We start from the raw sequence: 22,239 nt of genomic DNA, 5'->3' as shown, positions 1-22,239 counted from the left end.
CGAAAACAACTAAGGGACACCTTTAATCTTAACAATCCAGTTTGCTGTCGGTGAAATTCAAATCTGCCTCTATGTTACCCTAATTTACTGACAGCCCCAAAATGTAACCATCTTGTAAAAATAATTGTCTGGTAGTACTGAACTTAAAACATGTCTAAAAAGCGATATGAGGTTGAAGCTTTTTGGCTTGCATTCATCAGGATTGAAATGAAGCATAGCCTTAATAAGTTTCTTATTCTTGTCGGCTATAAAACGGGTAAGGGAACCCTCTGGCCCCCAATCTAGGTCTTCGGCCGCACTCCCACCCATGGTAGGGGCGCAGCGGGTGTAACTTAACAGAAGCTACTTTAAAGTAAAGCTAGCAGGCGTGCTAAGGGATGTTGCTGGCACTGGCTTATTAATCTCCCAGTCGGGGAGCCCACTCCCTGTAAGTCGAACCCTAGCCCCGCGGGTCAACCTGGGCAGGGGGGGATAGTTACAGACGGGGCGCGCAACCCCGGGTTTCCGTGAGTCTCTCTCTCACCGCCTGACGTTCAGCGGTCATGTGTACCCCACAAACACTGGGCGTGAGCCAGGGGCCCGAGTGCAGGGGGGGGGGCGTGAAGTCAGACCTAACCGCGCCTGATCCTACAGAGGCCAATACCTCGGGACTGCGAGGTCAATGGGCAGAGCGTATAACCGGCGGTTGGTCCAAAGGCCCCGCGTCTCGGGCTGGTTTGGAGAACTTCCCTTCTTGTAGCATGCGCGTAGACCTCCCAGCCTCTACTGCGTACGCAAGGAAGGCGCTAAAACCGGGCTCAACGTACAATGGGGTCCCCTAACTCCCACTGCAGAGGTCAACCAGAAAGGCTTGTTTGGTCGGTTTTTAAACAGGGGGGTCAATTTGTCGGGGTCTCATTCCTAAAGTCGTCAGTCCAAGGATAGTCCGTCAGTCACAGTAGCACATTGACAATAAACGACAATAATAGTAATCACGCACACTTTTACTAGTGTTCCGCGACCCCAATCGCCCACCCGCGAAGGATCACTCTCACACACACACACACACACTTTTAAAGAGTACTCTACCGTTACACGACTGCCGAACTCACTCTGTTCACAGGTTCAGATAACAGCCGGCAGTGAAGTCCCTTGCGGGGCACTGGGAGACTTCTATGCGAGAAGTAAAAGAGTAAAGATACTCACCCAATGCCGTCGCAGGGATCCAGCAGCCGTCGTTAACCAGGACGAAGCCCCCAATTGTTAGCGCGGATGAAATGATATCAGTCCGAGCCCAGAGTGCGGTTCAACAATCGGTAACGTTTATTACTGCAGTAATGCCGGCGGAGATCAGCCGAGGTCCGAATCTCGGCTGCTCTGCTGTTCCCGCGCGCAGCTTCATATTATATACTTTTAGTTGTCAGGATGTGTGGGATTTGAGGATGAATGGGATGATAGTTCCCCATCATCACTGGAGTAGGTGCGAATAGGCTGTTTCCTGCCGTCCCAGGAGAGTTGCAGGGCATGCACAATAGGGTGCTAATTGGTTTATGTAAAACGGGTCTGGGTATTATCTGCTTGTCTCTCTCTGTGAGGGCAGGGGCTAGCACCCCCCTTTGTTCCCTTGGGGTATTGGTGTTTATTGGTCTGTCCGTACCTGTCTGGTGGATGCCTGTCCTTTGTGTCAGAATGGCTCCGTATCGATGGGTATGTGTGTGTTTCAGTCAGTCTCTTGATGTGATTAGGAGATGGGTTTCCATATTTAATTAATCCCGGAGTTTTGGCCCATGAGTCATGGGTAATGTTGGTCTAGTGTGGATTCTATCTGTCCTCTGTCTCCTATCTCCCAGTCACGTGGGCAGACCGGCAGCTGCTGAGTTTTTGTGGGTTTAAAGCTGCAACTGCTGTTTAAAACACAAAAATGAATTCTTATCGTTTCCTGATGTAGGCATAGTCCCGTGGCAAATGCGGGGCGGCTCTGATGCCCGCTTGCACCATCAATCAGGGAAGGTCCCATATCTCATGCTGTATAAGGATGTATGGTTTTGAAAGATTTGTTGCTGAGAAGTGCCTTAAGCACTATCCACGATGAATGATATCATAAAGACTTGGTAGAAAAGTGGCTTAGGATCTGGATAGAGTAAGATTCCTTGTATCTGTTTCATAGTCTCTCTGGAGGGGGTGCAGAGAAGGTTCATTGGGTTGATTCTGCAACTGAGAGGGTTGGCTTATGAGGAGAGATTCAGTAGAGTGAGACTAATTGGAATTCAAAAGAATCAAGAAGGATATTTTGGAAACATATAAAACTATGAAGGGAATAGGTAAGGTAGAAGCAGGGAAGCTGTTTCCACTGGTGGGTGGTGGTACTTTTATACCACAGTACACGTATTTACAAACTTTCATTTCAGTGTGAGCATCTTACGGACTCTGACTGAAATGTGTTCCCTTCCAGAAATTGTTATGGAATGTTGTTGGGCACTTCAAGGTCTGCTTTCAAGTCCTTTGTTAACATGAAATTTGTTTCATTTACTTGGTAAGAAGGCAACTCTCACACAAAATGCAATGCAAAGTAATTGCTTGAGGCCAGAATTTGAAATCTACATTCAGACAATTGCTAACCTCCCAATAAATTACATACTGAAAGCAGATGGGTGGCATTGCCTGATTAGTGAATGCATGATGATTGCAATTGCCCCTATGAAAACCTCAAAATGAAATTTGTTAACTTTGCCCCCATATAAAAAGCATTAGCTTACTCCACCTGATGAAGGAGCAACCCTCCGAAAGCTAGTGCTTCCAATTAAACCTGTTGGACTATAACCTGGTGTTGTGTGATTTTTAACTTCTTACTCCGGAACAGTAGCTTTTTCTGATGAAGAGTCACCACATTTGAAATGATAACTCTGCTTTATTCCCACAGATGCTGCCAGACTTGCTGAGTTTCTCCAGCAATTTCTGTTCTTTGTTTCAGACTTCAAGCATCCACAGTTCTTTGTTTTATTATAGTGGCTTACCCATCATTTTGTGAATGGTCACAGCTATTTTGTTAGACTACTGCACAGATACCACTCAGCAAGGTTCTAACTCACCATTCACTTTGCGATCTGCAAATTACCCCTATCACAGTGGCTACTCTCTGAGTAACCCAATAAAGCCCATCCCCAGGATTGAGTTGTGTGCTTAACTCAGGACTCCGTGGACTGCCTTAAAAATGCCTCTTGATTATAGAATCATATCATATAGAAGCAGTCCTTCAGCCCATCAAGCCTGCATGGATTCATAAAACAAAACTATTCCATACTTCAAAACTTTCCAGCACTAGGCTCATAACTATAACTATAAATACAATTAAAGGGAAAACCTGCTTCCTACTCACCCTGTCCATGCCTCTCATAATCTTGATTACCTCTAACAGGACCCCCTTCACCATCTTTGCTCCCAAAAAAAAACAGTCCAAGCTCATCCAGCCTGTCTTCATAACAGAAATGCTCCATTCCAGATCACACCCTGGTGAGTCACCTTTGGATCTCCTCCACTCCGATCTATTGTGGCAACCAGAATTACACAGACTATGCCAAGCAGGTCTAACCAAGATCCTGTACAGCTCCAGTATGATTTTCCTGCTCTTATAATCTATGCCATGACTGGTAAAGGTAAGTGTCCGGAATGCATTCTTACCTTCTCTATTAACCTATCCTGCCACCTTCAGAGATCCATGGACAAACACCCCAAAATCCCCTTGTTTCACTGGGCTTCCTACTGTCTTGCCATTCTGTGAGTACTCCTTTGCCTTGTTCCTTCTTCCAAAGTGCAGCACCTTGCATTTGTCAGGGTTAAATTCCATCTGCCACTGATTGGCCCATTTGACCAATTAGTATCTATCTTCCTCTTACCTAATGTATTCTTCCTCACTGTCAACAACACAGTCAATCTTTGTGTCACCTGCAAATTTATGAATCATCCCTCCCACATTCTCATCTCTGTCATTTCTGAATAACATAAACAATCAAGGATCTGATCCTTATAGTGCACCACTGCACACCAGGCTCCAATCATACAAACACCATCCTCTGCCTTCTGTTACTAAGACTATTTTGGATGCATCTTTCCCTGGATCCCATGAGCTTTTACCTTGTTAATCAGTTTCCCATATGGGATATGTAAAAAGGCCTTGCTATATAAACTACATCAGCTGCCCTCCCCTCATCTAAGCACTTGGTCAATTCCTTGAAAATTTCCTTCAGCTTTGTTCGGCATGACCTCCCTCTGGCTACCCCTGATCAAACTCTGCCTCTCTAAATGGAGATTAATTCTGGCTTCATCCCCCAGAATTAGATCTAGCAGTGTATTGTCCCTTGTAGAGCCAACTGTGTGTTGAGGTGAAAAGGTTTTCTGTATACATTTCAAGAAATCTGCCTCCACTAAAATCTTTATTCTCTGATTATCCTAATTAATATTGGGTAGTTTGAAATCCTCTTAGCTAATTTTACACACTTTAGTAAATTGACTACATATCTGATCCTCAATTCTCTGCTGACTGTTTGGGGGCCTACAATACACTCCAATCTGTATGACTGCCCCCTTTTTTATTCCCAAAACTGAGCGTGACATTGGGGAGTGTGCAGGGAATAAGCAGGACAGTGGGGGAGTGAGCGTGGCGGTGGGGGGAGTATGTGGGGGCGTGAGCATGACGGTTGGGTAGCATGCAGAGGTGTGAGCGTGACAGAGGGGGACTGTGCACATTTGGCATCTCTTTCAAGGTATCATTCATTCTTACTGCAGTAACTGACTCCCTAATGACACAACCTCCACTTTTGTAATCTTCCCCGTCCTGCCTGAAGATCCTATACCCCAGATTATTAAGTTCTCAGTCTTGGCCCTCCCTCAGTCACATCTTGTGATGGTAACAACACCGCAGTTCTTTAATCCACGTCTTTACCTCATCTGTTTTACCACTAATGCTCCTGACATTAAAGTAGAGGCCATCCAGGTTCACCTTACACACACATGGCTGAATTTGCGCTGCTTTGGTTCCTTTTCTAAATCATATGATGCCCCTTGTCCCTGTTGAACTGGTTTAAACTCCTCCCAACAGCACTAGCGAAGCCTCCCACAAGGATGTTGGTCCCATTCAGGGTTGGTCACAGACCATCCTGCTTGTACAGGTCCCACCTTCCTGGAAACAATCCCAGTGATCCAGAAATCTAAAACCATCCCTCCTGCACCAACTTTAGAGCCACACATTCAACTACTCTATTCTATTCTATTTGTGTGCTCAGTAGCTTGAGGCTATGGGAGCATTCCTGAGATTACAACCTTCAAGACCCTGCTTCTTAATAGCTACATGATGCAAGACTTCATCCCTCATTTTTGCCGATATCGTTGGTACCCAATGTGTACTATGAACTCTGTTTTATCATCCTTTCCCTTCAGGATACGCTACAGTGACATCTCTGACCTTGGCACCAGGAAGGCAACACATCATCTTGGAGTCACATCTGCAGACACAGAGACGTCTGTCTGTTCCCCATATTAATGAACCCCCATCACTATCGCTTGTGCTTTCTTCTTTCTCCCTTCCAGTACAGTCAGGCCACTTGTAGTACCAAAAACCTGGTTCTTACTGCATTCCCTTGCAGTAGCAATGCCCACCTCAGCTTCCAGAATGGAAAACCAATTTTTGAGCAGGATCACGGGCACCCATTCCCTTCTTTCCTCTAATCCAGCTGCAGTGTGACCCCCCCCCCCCACCCCACCCCCAAACATGCTATCCAAGTATCTCTCAACCTCACGGATGTGCCACAGCATCTCCAGATGAAGCTCTGAAACCCGGAGCTCAACTATGCAGTTGAGAGAAAACTTCTTCCACGTGATCCTTCTGGATGCTAATATAGTCTGCGACTCCCCACATATGACAGGACACACATTCCACTCAACTGCCCTCACCTGCTGTGATTTAAACTTCCTTAGTCTTCCTTAAACTTTCTTAGCTTTACTGGCTAAATTTGACTTTATCCCTAAATAATTTTACACTTTTTAAAATATCTGTGATTCAGGGAGAGTTCCGAAATGTAGTTTCCTTATTAGCCAAACAGCTCACTGCTTCCTTTGACATCCCTCCGAATTTGTTCCCCCGAGTTCAGAATGACTGAATTAATATAAAAGTTTTTATACTCACTGCTCCATTCACCTCCACAACAAACTCCAACTCCCAGCTAAGTGGGCTGAATTCTCAGGTGTAAATGTTTTTATTCCCACTTTTCTCTACCCCTCCCCCATGAGCTCTGATTCCAAGATAAGTTATTGGAAGTGGCACTGTTACTGACCAAGCCCCCATGACCTGACCATGATCTACTCCCCCCTCTCCTCACCAGTCTGACTTGGCAGTTCAACCCTGACTGACCACCCATAGATTAATATCCCAACTGACCTACCCATAATCCCCCAAGATCCCCACTTGACCTACAGAATTGATGATGGCCCAATTCCCAGACTCTAATGACACAAACCTCCAGCCTGACTGACTGACTGTTATGGTACAACCTGACTGGCTGTAGAGCCCCTGGACTCCACCAAGGACTCTTCCCACTGACTTTCACACATAGCAATTGCCTTGAAACACTTGCCACATGTGTTCACCATATAAACCTACTGTCACGTTCTGCATCATTGCTGTAGCACTCTGTCATGCAGTGACATGCCCACCTCTGTCTAAGTGATACATTTACCCGATAATGATTCCCACTGCCACATGCTACCTGCCTCTCTTTTTGTGTTAAAAATAAGCTAAACTGCCAGCCTGTAACTAGGTGTTAAAGTTAGTGAGCCCGAAAACAAAAAGCAACAAAACCCACGCAGAGGTTGGCAGCTTGCAACTCAGTCAGCACTAAAAAACCAAGTCACCCGCACATAGGCTGGATATCTCTGAACCAGTGAGTGCTATAACAGCAAGTTAAGAGCCATTAAATGCCAGTGCAAAAGCAATTTATATACAAGCATGGAACATCTGAAGAGGGGTCATTGGGCACAAAACATTAACTCTGTTTTCTCTCCACAGATGCTGCCAGGCCTGATGAGTATTTTCTTGTTCTGTATGTTTTGGATCTCCAGCATCCACAGTTCTTTGTTTTATATTAATGTGTCTGGCTGTCCCTGCACGCAAAACAACTTGGCAGTCCAAGGTGTCTGGCTGCTACCATGTGCTGTAGACAGTTGTAGTGCTGAAGTGGCCTAAGTTGGTCCGAGAGCAGGCACGATGATGTGGTGAGGCTGTTGGTACGCTGATGTCACACTGTGTGAATGAAAAGTTGGAATTGATGGCGGCAGTGGAGCATGCGGGAGTGTGGTGTAGAAGAAACCCCCTCACAATGGTCAGCACAGGCATTCAGTAAACTGCAGCAAGTATCCACTCGATTTTATCTGTCAGGTTTTGCACTGCCTTGTTTCTCGCCGAAGAAGAGGCCAATTGGAAGGACAATATCAATAGGTCAAATTGGACTATTGAGGATGTGCAATGCCTGGAAATAAGCTAGTTACTACTCAAGGGCAAGATTCTGAATCCACCATTTAAGGCTTGAGGTGAAAATTATGTGAGTTTTCATCAAGGTCAAGAATCTAATCTTTTTCATCTTGCCCTATTGAGCCACCTCACTCCTTCTATACCAGAAACAAAATTCTGCCAATGATCACTTAACACGTTTATCAATCTAACACTGTTAACCTGTATTATCTAGTGCCACAAACCATTACTAAAAACTTGTGAGTCCTTCTGTGAGCTCCCAACTGTAATGCTCCTGGGTTATCACAGAAGTCTCTTGACCTACTTTTAGGAAATAAGGCAGGGCAGGTGACTGAGGTGTCAGTGCAGGTGCACTTTTGGAGCCAGCGACCATAATTCTATTTGTTTTAAAATAGTGATGGAAAAGGATAGACCGGGTCTAAAATTTGAAGTTCTAAATTGGAGGAAGGCTAGTTTTGACGGTATTAGGCAGGAACTTTCAAAAGCTGATTGGGGACAGATGTTCGCAGGTAAAGGGACGGCTGGAAAATGGGAAGCCTTCAGACATGAGATAACGAGTGTCCAGCGACAATATATTTCTATTAGAGTGAAAGGAAACGTTGGTAGGTGTAGGGAAAGCTGGATGACTAAAGAAATTGAGGGTTTGATAAAGAAAAAGAAGGAAGCATATGTCATGTATAGACAGGACTGATCGAGTGAATCGTTAGATGAGTATAAAAGCAGTAGGAATATACTTAAGAGGGAAATCAGGAGAGTAAAAAGGGAACATGAGGTAGCTTTGGCAAGTAGAGTTAATAAGTTTTGGCAAATACATTAAGAACAAAAAGGGTAACTAGGGAGAGAATAGGGCACCTCAAAGATCAGCAAGGCGGCTTTTATGTGGACCTGCAGGAGATGGGGGAGATCCTAAATGAGTGTTTTGCATCAGTGTTTATTGTGGAAAAGAACATGGAAGATATAGAATGTAGGCAAATACAGTAGATGGTGACATCTTCAAAAATGTCCATATTACAGAGGAACAAGTGCTGGATGTCTTGAAATGCATAAAAGTGGATAAATCCCCAGGACCTGATCAGGTGTACCCTAGAACTCTGTGGGAAGCTAGGCAATTGCTGGGCCTCTTGCTGAGATATTTGTATCATCGATAGTCACAGGTGAGGTGCTGGAAGATTGTAGGTTGGCTAACTATTAAGAAAGGTGGTAAGGACAAGCCAGGGAACTATAGACCAGTGACCCTGATGTCGGTGGTGGGCAAGTTGTTGGAGGGAATCCTGAGGGAAAGGATGTACATATATTTGGAAAGGCAAGGACTGATTAGGGATAGTCAACATGGCTTTGTGCGTGGGAAATCATGTCTCACTAACTTGATTGAGTTTTTTAAAGAAGTAAAAAAGAATTGATGATTGCAGAACAGTAGACGTGATCTATATGGACTTCATTAAGATTAGATTACTTTACAGTGTGGAAACAGGCCCTTCGGCCCAACAAGTCCACACCGACCCGCCGAAGCGCAAACCACCCATACCCCTGGGGTTGGGGAGTCCAGAACTAGAGGGCATAGGTTTAGGGTGAGAGAGGAAAGATATAAAAGGGCCCTAAGGGGCAACTTTTTCACACAGAGAGTGGTGCGTGTATGGAATGGGCTGCCAGAGGAAATGGTGGAGGCTGGTACAATTGTAACATTTAAAAGGCATCTGGATGGGTATATGAATAGGAAGGGTTTGGAAGGATATGGGCCAAGTGCTGGCTGGTGGAATTAGATTGGGTTGGGATATCTGGGCATGGATGAGTTGCACTGAAGGGTCTATTTCCATGTTGTACGTCTCTATGATTCTATAACTCTATGACTGATAATCCCAGTAACAGCTACAGCAACCTGAAAATATACACCTGCGCTTCTAATTTGTACAAAACCAGACCTCGAAGGCCTCCAATTAATCAGTTCTTTGATATTCAGGAACTGGAGAGTGCCTTGCTTGAAATTTTATCCGGAGGCTAAGTTCAATGTCCTCCAAAAACAGGAGCAGAGATGAATACTTGATTAACATAGACAGCATGCCAACTTTGTCCTGCCTGGTATTTTAAATGAAGGGCCTCCAAATATGCAGTCAGAGTGCTACAGAGATCAATGCTTAGAAACATGCACTGAGGGCATTGGTACAATGTCACAAAAAAATTGAATGATCCCACATGAGTGGTTAAGGTCAGTGAAAACATTTTCAACTTAAATACCCCACTAATTGCATCATATGCCTCAGGTACTCCTCAAGTCCTGACACATGATTTCACTATCTAAGCAGCATTAACAGTATTATGGATCGACTGGACTCATGAACAGGGGGTTAATATCATACATAGTTGATTCAAGTTAAAGTTCATCTTCACATTTTGAAAAGAAGAGAATGAAACAGAAAGTGAATCTGTCTTGAGAAACATTGAATAATGGCACCACATGAAGAGAGTATATTCTCAGATTTTATCCTGCACTGGAAACTATGGAGGAGAGATGGAAAATAGGTGGGATGTCCCATATTTGCTAGTGGCTAGGAAGCCATTCAAAATATGTTCAGAAAGTTGTGTAATTCCCTGGCAGAAGGCAGACACCAAGACACAGATGCTGTGATACAAGGAGTTCAATAATCTCACACATGAGGTCAAGATCAATGAAAATATCTTCCAATGCCATACCTTACCACTTACACCACCGGTTTCAGAAACTCTTCAATTCACCACCTCAGTCATCCACCTATCCACCAGGATCCATAACTGGCATTCATTCCCCTGTTCTAGCACACTCCCATTCAATCAGCACTGCTGCAAACCTCGCATCACACATTTCATCCTTTACATACTCTGTCAGCAAGCCAAAGAGATTGCACAAAACTTGTAAACTTGCTTCTCTCTTTTGCAAGATAAGGTGTTGCACTATAGGAGGCAGAAGGAGCTCGCTGGGGGTGATGGTGGTGGTGAAGGTGGGGTGGGTGTAGAAAGGTGGAAGTAGGGAGGTTGTGAGTACATCAATACATAATAATCACCATGGAGGAGCCATTATGGGGACAGCCAGTGATAAGACTTTAGTCAGTGAAGGGCTGAAGTGATTGAAGTTGACAATAACTTCACAGCTAATTCTTTCTCACATCCCACCTACTCTTCATTGACATAATTCTAATATTCCTCTAAATTACAAACCACAGATGGCGTACGCGTGCTTTTCTTACTTCCCATACCATCATGTGGATCTGCTGGCCTACCTGAGAATGCCTGCAGACTCCATCTTGAGGCATTTTGCAGTGACTGGGGTAGCACTAAATAGAATCTGATTTGCCGAGAGGTGCGAGGGAGGAGTGAAGGACTTCTGGGAAGTCATATATTTGTGTGGTTGCGTTACCCGAAACACTACTCGGGGAGTGTCTCTCACCCATCCTCCTCCTCTAACCAAAAAAAAAGGTTCTGTGTGCCAGATTGATAAGGTAACGAGTTTTTTTTATTCCTCATTTTTCAACAGTCTCTTTGGGAATTTAGAATCGTGGGAGTGGAGGTGAGGACAGTTGAATGTTCCTCCTGCAGAATGTGGGAGGTAAGGGTCACCACTAGTGTCCCTGCTGACTACATCTGCGGGAAGTGCACCCAACTCCAGCTCCTCAAAAACCACGTTAGGGAACTGGAGCTAGAGCTGGATAAACTTCGGATCATTTGGGAGGCAGAGGGGGTTATTGAGAGGAATCACAGGGAGGTAGTCACTCCTCAGTTACAAGAAAAAGGCGGATGGGTTATAGTCAGGGGACGGAAAGGGAACCCCCGGCAGGCAGTGCAGGGATCCCCTGTGGCCATTCCCCTCAACAATAAGTATACCGTTTTGGATACTGTTGGGGGGGGGGGGAACTTACCAGGGGAAAGCAGTGGGGCACAGGGCTCTGGCACAGAGTCTGTCCCTGCTGCTCAGAAGGGAAGGGGGAAGAGGAGCAGAGCAGTAGTCACTGGGGACTCCATAGTTAGGGGGACAGATGGGAGGTTCTGTGGGGACGAGAGAGACTCACGGTTGGTGTGTTGCCTTCTGGGTGCCAGGGTTCGTGATGTCTCTGATCGTGTTTTTGGGATTCTTCGGGGGGGGAGGGAGAGCAGCCCCAAGTCATGGTCCACATTGGCACCAACATAGGTAGGAAGAAAGATGGGGATTTAAGGCAGAAATTCAGGAAGCTGGGATGGAAGCTTAGAGCTGGGACGAGCAGAGTTGTTGTCTCTGGTTTGTTGCCAGTACCATGCACTAGTGAGGCGAGGAATAGGGAGAGAGAGGAGTTGAACATATGGGTACAGGGATGGTACAGGATGGAGGGTTTTGGATTCTTGGATAATTGGGGCTCTTTCTGGGGTAGGTGGGACCTCTACAATCAGGATGGTCTTCATCTGAACCAGAGAGGTACCAATATCCTGTGGGGGTGGGGAAATTCACTAAGGCTATTGGGGTGGGTTTAAACCAATCCAGCAGGGGGATGGGAACCAAAATTGTAGTTCGAGAATAGAAAAGGTTGAGAGTAGGGAGGTCCAAAATCAAGTTTCAGGGATGCAAGATGGCACCGGCAAGCAAGAAGTTGGTTTGAAGTGTGTCTACTTCAACGCCAGGAGTATTCGGAATAAGGTGGGTGAACTTGCAGCATGGGTTGGTACCTGGGACTTCGATGTTGTGGTCATTTCGGAAACATGGATAGAGCAGGGACAGGAATGGTTGTTGCAGGTTCCAGGATTTAGATGTTTCAGTGAGAACAGAGAAGATGGTAAAAGAGGGGGAGGTGTGGCATTGTTGGTCAAGGACAGTATTACAGTTGCAGAAAGGATGTTTGGGGACTCGTCAACTGAGGTAGTATGGGCTGAGGTTAGAAACAGGAAAGGAGAGGTCACCCTGTTGGGAATTTTCTATAGGCCTCCGAATAGTTCCAGAGATGTAGAGGAAAGGATAGCAAAGATGATTCTTGATAGGAGTGAGAGAGATAGGGTAGTTGTCATGGGGGACTTCAACTTTCCAAATATTGACTGGGAACACTATAGTACGAGTACTATAGATGGGTCAGTTTTTGTCCAGTGTGTGCAGGATGGCTTCCTGACACAGTGTGTAGACAGGCCTACAAGGGGCAAAGCCACATTAGATTTGGTACTGGGTAATGAGCCCGGCCAGGTGTTAGACTTGGAAGTAGGTGAGCACTTTTGTGATAGTGATCACAATTCTGTTATGTTTACTTTAGTGATAGAAAGGGATAGGTGTATACCATTGGGCAAGAGTTACAGCTGGGGAAAAGGCTATTACAATGCGATTAGGCAAGAATTAAGCGGCATAGGATGGGAAAGGATGGGCACATTAGAAATATGGAGCTTATTCAAGGAAAAGCTCCTGTGTGTCCTAGATAAGTACATACCTGTCAGGCAGGGAGGAAGATATAGAACGCGTGAGCCATGGTTTGCTAAGTAAGTGGAATCCCTGGTCAAGAAGAAGAAGGCAGCTTATGTTAGGATGAGATGTGAAGGCTCAGTTAGGGCGCTTGAGGGTTACAAGGAAGTCAGGAAAGATCTAAAGAGAGAGCTCAGAAGAGCCAGGAGGAGACATGAGAAGTTGTTGGCGAATAGGATCAGGGTAAACCCTAAGGCTTTCTATAAGTATTTAAGGAATAAAAGAATGACGAGAGTAAGATTAGGGCCAATCAAGGATAGTAGTGGGAAGTTGTGTGTGGAGTCAGAGGAGATAGGGGAAGTGCTAAATAAATATTTTTCGACAGTATTCACTCTAGAAAATGGCAATGTTGTCGAGGAGATTATTGAGATACAGGCTACTAGACTAGGTGGGATTGAGGTTCACAAGGAAGAGGTATTAGAAATCCTGCAGAGTGTGAAAATAGATATGTCCTCTGGATGGGATTTATCCTAGGATCTCTGTGAAGCCAGGGAGGAGATTGCAGAGCCTTTGGCATTGATCTTTAAATTGTCATTGTCTACAGGAATAGTGCCAGAAGACTGGAGGACAGCAAATGTGGTTCCCCTGTTCAAAAAGGGGAGTAGAGACAATCCTGGTAATTATAGACCAGTGAGCCTTACTTCAGTTGATGGTAAAGTGTTGGAAAAGGTTATAAGAGATAGGATTTATAATCATCTAGAAAAGAATAACTTGATTAGGGATAGTCAGCACTGTTTTGTGAAGGGTAGGTCGTGCCTCACAAACTTTATTGAGTTCTTTGAGAAGTTGACCAAACAGGTAGATGAGAGTAAACCTATTGATGTGATGTATATGGATTTCAGCAAGGCATTCAATAAGGTTCCCCACAGTATGCTATTGTACAAAATGTGGAGGAATGGGATTGTGGGAGATAAAACAATTTGGATCAGTAATTGGCTTGCTGAAAGAAGACAGAGGGTGGTGGTTGATGGGAAATATTCATCCTGGAGTCCAGTTACCAGTGGTGTACCGCAAGGGTCAGTGTTGGGTCCACTGCTGTTCGTCTTTTTATAAACGACCTGGATGAGGACGTGGAAGGGTGGGTTAGTAAATTTGCAGATGACACTAAGATCAGTGGAGTTGTGGATAGTGACGAAGGATGTTGAAGGTTACAGAGAGACATAGATAAGCTGCAGTGCTGGGCTGAGAGGTGGCAAATGGAGTTTAATGCGGACAAGTGTGAGGTGATTCACTTTGGTCGGAGTAACCGGAATGCAAAGTATTAGGCTAATGGTAAGATTCTTGGTAGTGTAGATGAGCAGAGAGTTCATGGTGTCCATGTACACAGATCTTTGAAAGTTGCCACCCAGGTTGACAGGGTTGTTAAGAAGGCATACAGTGTTTTAGCTTTTATTAATAGAGGGATTGAGTCCCGGAACCATGAGGTTATGCTACAGTTATGCAAAGCTCTGGTGCGGCCGCACTTGGAGTATTGTGTACAGTTCTGGTCACCGCATTATAAGAAGGATGTGGAAGCTTTGGAAAGGGTGCAGAGGAGATTTACAAGGATGTTGCCTGATATGGAGGGAAGGTCTTATGAGGAAAGGCTGAGGGACTTGAGGCTGTTTTCATTAGAGAGACAAAGGTTGAGAGGTGACTTAATAGAGATATATAAGATAATCAGAGGGTTAGATCAGGTGGACAGGGAGAGCCTTTTTCCAGGATGCTGCCTGGACAGGAGAGCGTGCCTTATGAAGAAAGGTTGAATAAGCTCAGACTTTTCGCTCTGGAGAGAAGGAGGAAGAGAGGAGTCCTGATCGAGGTGTACAAAATAGTGAGAGGAATAGATAGAGACAAGTATGGCGAGCAAAAGGGGGCATAGCTTTAAATTGAGGGGTGATAGATATAGGACAGATGTCAGAGGTAGTTTCTTTACTCAGAGAGTAGTAAGGGTATGGAATGCTTTGCCTGCAACCGTAGTAGATTCCCCAACTTTAAGTACATTTAAGTCGTCATTGGACAAGCATATGGACGTACATGGAATAGTGTAGGTTAGATGGGCTTCAGACTGGTATGACAGGTTGGTGCAACATCGAGGGCCGAAGGGCCTGTACTGCGCTGTAATATTCTATGTCCTATGTTCTACGATGTCAGGCAAGGGCCCCCACAGGACAGGTACTAAGGCAAAGCAACAATGTGATCAGCTGACTTTTGTATGGGATATTGGATGTGTCATTAGATAAAATTGAAGTGAAAAGCTTGGTTTGTGGTGACTTTTATTTCATGATATTGTCATGGTCCATCACAGAAGGAGGGTAAAGTGGTGTAAGTGGAATCTGATGATGTGTGCACAGACAATCCATCTGCAGTGTGGCTGAATCATTGAGCATCCACACTTTGGTGACTAGTACATAATGAATACACCGCAGGAAAAGGAGGACTGGAGCAGGCCATAAACATCCTTTCCATAAGATCATGGATAATCTGCAACCAAATTCAACCTACCTGCCGTTGCTCCATCTCTTTAATAATAGATGATTCGGTCTGTGCACGGTTTCTGATTGATTAGATGGGCTGAACTTTGCACTGTTGAAGTTCAGGGCTCAAGAATTTTAATAAATTATAGATGCATTGGCCCAGAATTTCAAACATCAATTGTAGGAAAACCACTTAATATCATCCCTGTGCTTTATACGACTGTCCTTTCTGGTGCTGGCTGCTTCCCGAAGACACCATTAGAAAAGTGGGTAGATCTTGATACGGGGGAAGTGGAACCAACTCCCCATGAAGCCAGGGGAGCCGGGAACTCTTAACAACAACAGAAGTAAGTACAAGGATTTAAAGGCAAAGGTAAACTGTGTCCGGTTCTGGTCGCCCTACTCTTGGAAAGATACAGAGGTTTTGGAGAGGGTGCAAAGAAGCTTTACCAGGATGCTGCCTGGACAGGAGAGCATGCCTTATGAAGAAAGGTTGAATAAGCTCAGACTTTTCGCTCTGGAGAGAAGGAGGAAGAGAGGAGTCCTGATCGAGGTGTACAAAATAGTGAGAGGAATAGATAGAGACAATAGCCAGAGACTTTTCCCCAGGGCAGGATTGACTGGTACGAGGAGCCATAGCTTGAGGATATTAGGAGGAAGGTATAAAAGAGACATCAGAGGTACCAAGAAAGAGAAAATGCTGGAAAATCTCAGCAAGTCTGGCAGCATCTGTAAGGAGGGAAAAGAGCTGATGTTTCGAGTCTAACTGACCCTTTGTCAAAGCTAAAAAAAAAGAGAAACAGGGAGGTATTTATACTAGGGTACGCAATCAGGTCCCGGACCTTCCTGTGGCTTGCCACTTCACCACCCAATCCTGCTCCCATACCCACATGTCTGTCCTTGGCCTGCTTCAATGTTCCAGTGAAGCTCAACGCAAACTGGAGGAACAGCATCTCATCTTCCGACTAGGCACGTTACAGCCTGCCGGTCTCAACACTGAATTCAACAACTTCAGATGATTATCCCATCTCGACCCCTCTGTTTTCATTCTGCTCTGTAATTTTATTTTTTTATATATTTTTTCACTGTTCTGTACCTCTTATTTCTTGATTGTCTCTCTTTCTCTCGCTCCCCACTCTCTCATCACCTTTTTCCTCTCCTCTTTCCTCTTTGCTACCTTCTCCCCTGTTTTCCATTTTGCCTCTGCTTCACCCATCCCCCCCCCCCCCATCCCCCACATATTTTGTCACATAGCACTGGCTTCAGCCTTGGTCATTCACAGCCCCTCATCTCCCTATAATCTCTCTATGCATTGTCATTATCACCTCTTTACTGCTACCTTTGCTTCTGGAGCCATGACTCAACCTTCTCTCGGCCTCGTATAAATACCGCCCTATTTCTCCCCTTTTTTAGCTTTGACAAAGGGTCAGTTAGACTCGAAACATCAGCTCTTTTCTCTCCTTACAGATGCTGCCAGACTTGCTGAGATTTTCCAGCATTTTCGCTTTTTCGGTTTCAGATTCCAGCATCCGCAGTAATTTACTTTTAGACATCAGAGGTAGGTTCTTTACGCAGAGAGTTGTGAATGCATGGAATCCATTGCCAGCAGTGGTGGTGGAAGCAGAGTCATTGGGGACATTTAAGCGACTGCTAGACATGCACATGGATAGCAGTGAGTTGAGGGGTGCGTAGGTTAAATTACTATATTTTACATTAGGATTAAACCTCAGCACAACATCGTGGGCCAAAGGGCCTGTTCTGTGCTGTACTTTTCTATGTTCTATGTTTTATTCCATAGCATTTCACTAGGTATTATATAGATTTTCATTCTTTCTATTCATCTTAATGTTACAGTTATTCACAAATTGTAAATGTACTGATTTTAAAATTTCTTCTAAATACTTAATTACACTGTTATTTAATAATTCTAACTGGAATTAGATTTTTGTTATTTAATATTCAATGTTATTTTATGATTCCTAGTGAATAAGTGTGTGTGAGTGAGGCAAATGGGTGAGGGAGTAGACTGCAAATATTTAAAAACAAACATAGTTTAGGCTGGAAACGCACCTTGTCTATGTGGATTCATTCTGCTCTCCTCTACTTTGAAATAGGATGTAGCATATGCTGGGAGGAGGATTAAATTAAACACATGCAAAGGGCAACACAGTGGCTCATTGGTTAGCACTGCTGCCTCACAGCGCCAGGGTTCCAGGTTCAATTCCAGCCTCGGGTGACTGTGTGGAGTTTGCACATTCTCCCCGTGTCTGTGTAGGTTTCCTCCAGGTGCTCTGGTTTCCTCACACAATCCAAAGATGCGCAGTATGGGTAGGGACACCTGGGTAGGATGGCAAGGATGTCGGTGGATCGGTGGTGAGCATGGCATGCAGAATAGCAGGTGAGTAGGGTGGTGAGGTGGTATGGTGGCAGGTGAGATGGGGATATCGGACAGGGCCGGGGTGAGTCAGGTGGTGAGGTCGTGTCAGGTTGGAGTTGGGTTGAGTGGGGAGAGAGGGCTGGGAATGGTTTGGGTTGGGGAGAGGTTGAGGGCAATGAGTTGTGCCGAACCGAGTTAGGTCAGGGGGTTGGGCATGGGGAGGAATATTGGGTGGTCACATCAGGGTGAGGTTGGGTGTTGAAGTGAAGTCGGGAAGGGAGGGGATCTGTTTTGAGATAGGGAGTCAGTTTTACCACTACCCAGGGAAGCACGTTTTGATCAGTCTAACTTTATCTATTCACGAACACACTCAAATCTTGAACTCTAATTCAGAGTTGGAGACATTTTCAAAGGGATCCAAACTTTAAACTTCCCAGGCAGTTCCTAAGGAGTCAGCAGCATTGGGATTTCCATACATTCCCAATTTGCATGCCTTGTCTATGGTGCTGCAACAACTATCTTAACTATTGTGGGATCCAAGCCAATGGATTTTTATTTTTGCCTGTTGTACAGTAATCTGGATTACTCCCCTTTCCCCCCCTTTATAGATCCAACAGTTGCATTGCATGGAAACTGAAGCTGCAACAACAGATTGGTCACAACTGTAATGGTAATCTGGGCCAGCACAAGCTTAACATTTTGCTGATATTGGACATTTTGTTAGACTGCAATATTTAAAAGCAAACATAGTTTAGGCTGGAAACGCACCTGGTCTATATGGATTCATTCTGCTCTCCTCTGCTTTGAAATAGGATGTAGCATATGCTGGGAGGAGGATTAAATTAAACACATGCAAAGGGCAACACAGTGGCTCAGTGGTTAGCACGGCTGCCTCACAGCGCCAGGGTCCCAGGTTCAATTCCAGCCTCCGTTGACTGTGTGGAGTTTGCACATTCTCCCCGTGTCTGTGTAGGATTCCTCCGGGTGGTCCGGTTTCCTCCCACAATCCAAAGATGTGCAGGTCTGGTGAATTGGCCATACTAAATTGCCCTAGTGTTAGGTGCATTAGTCAGAAGGAAATGGGTCTGGGTGGGTTATTCTTCGGAGGGTCAGTGTGGACTGGTTGGGCCGAAGGGCCTGTTTCCACACTGTAAGGAATCTAATTTTAAAAAAAACATATTCGACTCAAGCGCAACTGATGGATGGATCAAGTGATGACCATACCCCATTCTCTGCCTGTTTAGCCCACCAGCAGCTGTGACTTTTGGGTCCATCATGTGCCAGATGATGCCTCCCGTGATGGGGAAGCAATACAACCAATATAGACACTTTCATACATTGACCTGCGACAGAATTTGTTAACTACTCTTTATTGGCGCCATGTCAGATAACTAAACATTACTATTTACTGTTAAATGATTTTTTTTAAGTAGCCGTGACTTGGAGATGCCGGTGTTGGACTGGGGTGTACAAAGTTAAAAATCTCACAACACCAGGTTATAGTCCAACAGGTTTATTTGGAAGCAGTAGCTTTCGGAGCACCACTCCTTTACCACCTGATAAAGGAGCAGCGCTCCAAAAGCTAGTGCTTCCAAATAATCCTGTTGGACTATAACCTGATGCTCTGTGATTTTAACTTTAAAAATAGTGGAAATCAGTATGATGCTGCTCAGTGATACTTCCCGAGTGTCTATTTACATTTTCTTTCTGCACCATAACAGCTGTTTAAACTAGTAGCATTCTTCAAAATGGAAATGCATTTTTAGCTGAATAAACACTCCATATATATGTAACATGGGCGTAATTGAATAAACTGGGCTGGAGTTTCTGATTTAAGTACAATCAGCAATTTTTCTGCACAAATTGTATCTAAATTGTTCCAGTTTTGAAAAGTGTTTTCACACTAAAGTTCTGCTCTAACTGATTTAAATTTACATTAACTATTGCACTTACAAATGCAATATCTGCCATGGACAGAAAACATTTAAAAAGTAATTTCAAGGGTGTAATCGTGGGGCAGCTGATTAATATAACTGAAATGTGCTGATCACAAAATATAAGTGTCACCAATCACTAAGTCAATGTACCACTTGCAAAGAAATTGATTTTAAATTGTTTGAGTTAAAAATAACAATTCAAATCTTACAGAATATCGCTATTCGTTTCCTGGTTCACAAAAGATCTAGTTTAAATTGTGGAGCGTTCCAACAGGTTTGCAAATGAGCACTTTTAGCATAAACTAACTTTATGAATGAATTTATCTTGGGGCCATGGCCAGTTGTGCAGGTGGGGCCATATCTAGTGTAATGGTTTACAAAGGAATGCCAAAAAATGCAGAAACTGGTATTACATTCTACACAATTATGCTAATGATTGGGGAATGATGGCGAAAAGGAACAACATTCTCAAACGGAAATTTGACCCTGTTACACAAGTCAGTTATTACCTGAAAAGATAATGGACCTCACAAGAAAAACAATATTTCCTGGGAGGAGCTAAGTGATGTTAATGTGTCTTTACCAGTTGCTATGTTAAAGCTATGTCAATATAACCAAACTGCCACTTTCTCTCCCTCCCACTCTGCCAAGGACATGGAGGTCCTTGGCCTCCTCCATCGCCAGACCATGGCAACACAACGCCTGGAGGAAGAGCGCCTCATCTTCCACCTAGGAACCCTCCAACCACAAGGGATGAATGCAGATTTCTCCAGCTTCTTCATTTCCCCTCCCCCCACCTTATCTCAGTCCCAACCCTCGAACTCAGCAGTGTCTTCTTGACCTGCAATCTTCTTCCTGACCTCTCCACCCCCACCCCCTCCCTGGCCTATCACCCTCACCTTAACCTCCTTCCACCTATCGCATTCCCAATGCCCCTCCCCCAAGTCCCTCCTCCCTACCTTTTATCTTAGCCTGCTTGGCACACCTTCCTCATTCCTGAAGAAGGGCTTATACCCGAAACGTCAATTCTCCTGCTCCTTGGATGCTGCCTGACCTGCTGCGCTTTTCCAGCAACACATTTTTCAGTGAGGACCAGTTCAGCCAAACGAGTGAGGGTGTCAGTGAAAGGGTACTGTTGGGGACATTGGAGAGGAAGAAACAGAGGGCTTTACTTAGATTAGATTACTTACAGTGTGGAAACAGTCCCTTCGGCCCAACAAGTCCACACAGACCCGCCGAAGTGCAACCCACCCAGACCCATTCCCCTGCATTTACCGCTTCACCTAACACTACGGGCAATTTAGCATGCCCAATTCACCTAACCTGCACATTTTTGTACTGTGGGTAGAAACCGGAGCACCCAGAGGAAACCCATGCAGACACGGGAAGAATGTGCAAACTCCACACAGAGAGTCGCCTGAGGCGGGAAATGAACCCGGGTCTCTGGCGCTGTGAGGCAGCAGTGCTAACCACTGTGTCACGGTGCCGCCCAGGCTTGGAGACCCTGGTCATGGCGGATGGAGGAGTAGGCGGATTGGATGGTGAAGATGAGGCATTGTGGGCCGGGGAAAACAGAAATCTTAGAGGAGGTGGAGGGCATGGGTGGTGTCCCGAATGTATCACCATTACCATCACCCTCCCACCTGCAGCCACCTATCACCTTCCCAGCTACTTTCCCTCCCAGCCCCAACTCCCTTCTATTATCTTTCAGACCCCCCCCTACATTCCTGCTGAAGGGGTTATGCCCGAAACATCGACTCGCCTGCTACTTGGATACTGCCTGACCATTTTGTATTTTCCAGCACCACATTTTTTGACCATGTCCTCTGTGCTGCCTAATCACTCACTTGGGCCACCTCCCCACATACTCCAAACAAAGCTGTGCCACCTACTTCCATCTCTATTTATATCTGCCTCTCACTCATTCCAGGAAGAAAACAGCCCCAAACAGGGCAGGAAAGCTCAAGGAAGGAGTCGGACTGCCTCGCATTCAGCTCCGCGCTCCATATGTGGAAAGAATCCTGACAATGACTGCCCCACGCAGCTTATGTCAAAGTCCATGAAGTGGTATCGAACTGGCATCAGATATTACTTCTTGTTAACATCTTCATTTTGGAAACCTCTGGTTGACCCTGGCGGCAACCTTTGCTCGGGACAATCATTCTTGCTCCCCCATGATAAAATGCCATCCTCTGCTGTGATCTGGTCTCTCTGGGTCCAAAAACATTTCAATTCCAGTTGTGATGGCCCTTTGGATCCCCCCCCCCCCCCCCCCCCATCACCATGAGCTGTTTCAGTTTTTCCAGGACCGGATCTTTCTGCATCCAAAGTCTAACATAGTCAGCTGTGACTGGAAGTGTGTCCAGAAAATTTAAAACCATTACAGACTCTCCCAGTGGCGGTACCACCAAGGGTGTATCTGCCAATGGGAGGTGGCTCAATGCATGTGTATTTGCTAATTGGTGTGCCGGACAGTGTTCCAATTTGGAATTATACGCACTTAGTAATAGAGCCCACCGCTGAATTTAGCC

This window comes from Chiloscyllium plagiosum, unplaced genomic scaffold (assembly GCF_037043375.1).
Source record: "Chiloscyllium plagiosum isolate Xiang-an unplaced genomic scaffold, Cpla_swu_hap1 HiC_scaffold_5, whole genome shotgun sequence".
NCBI lineage: Eukaryota > Metazoa > Chordata > Chondrichthyes > Orectolobiformes > Hemiscylliidae > Chiloscyllium > Chiloscyllium plagiosum.
This window is presented reverse-complemented; position numbering follows the sequence as displayed.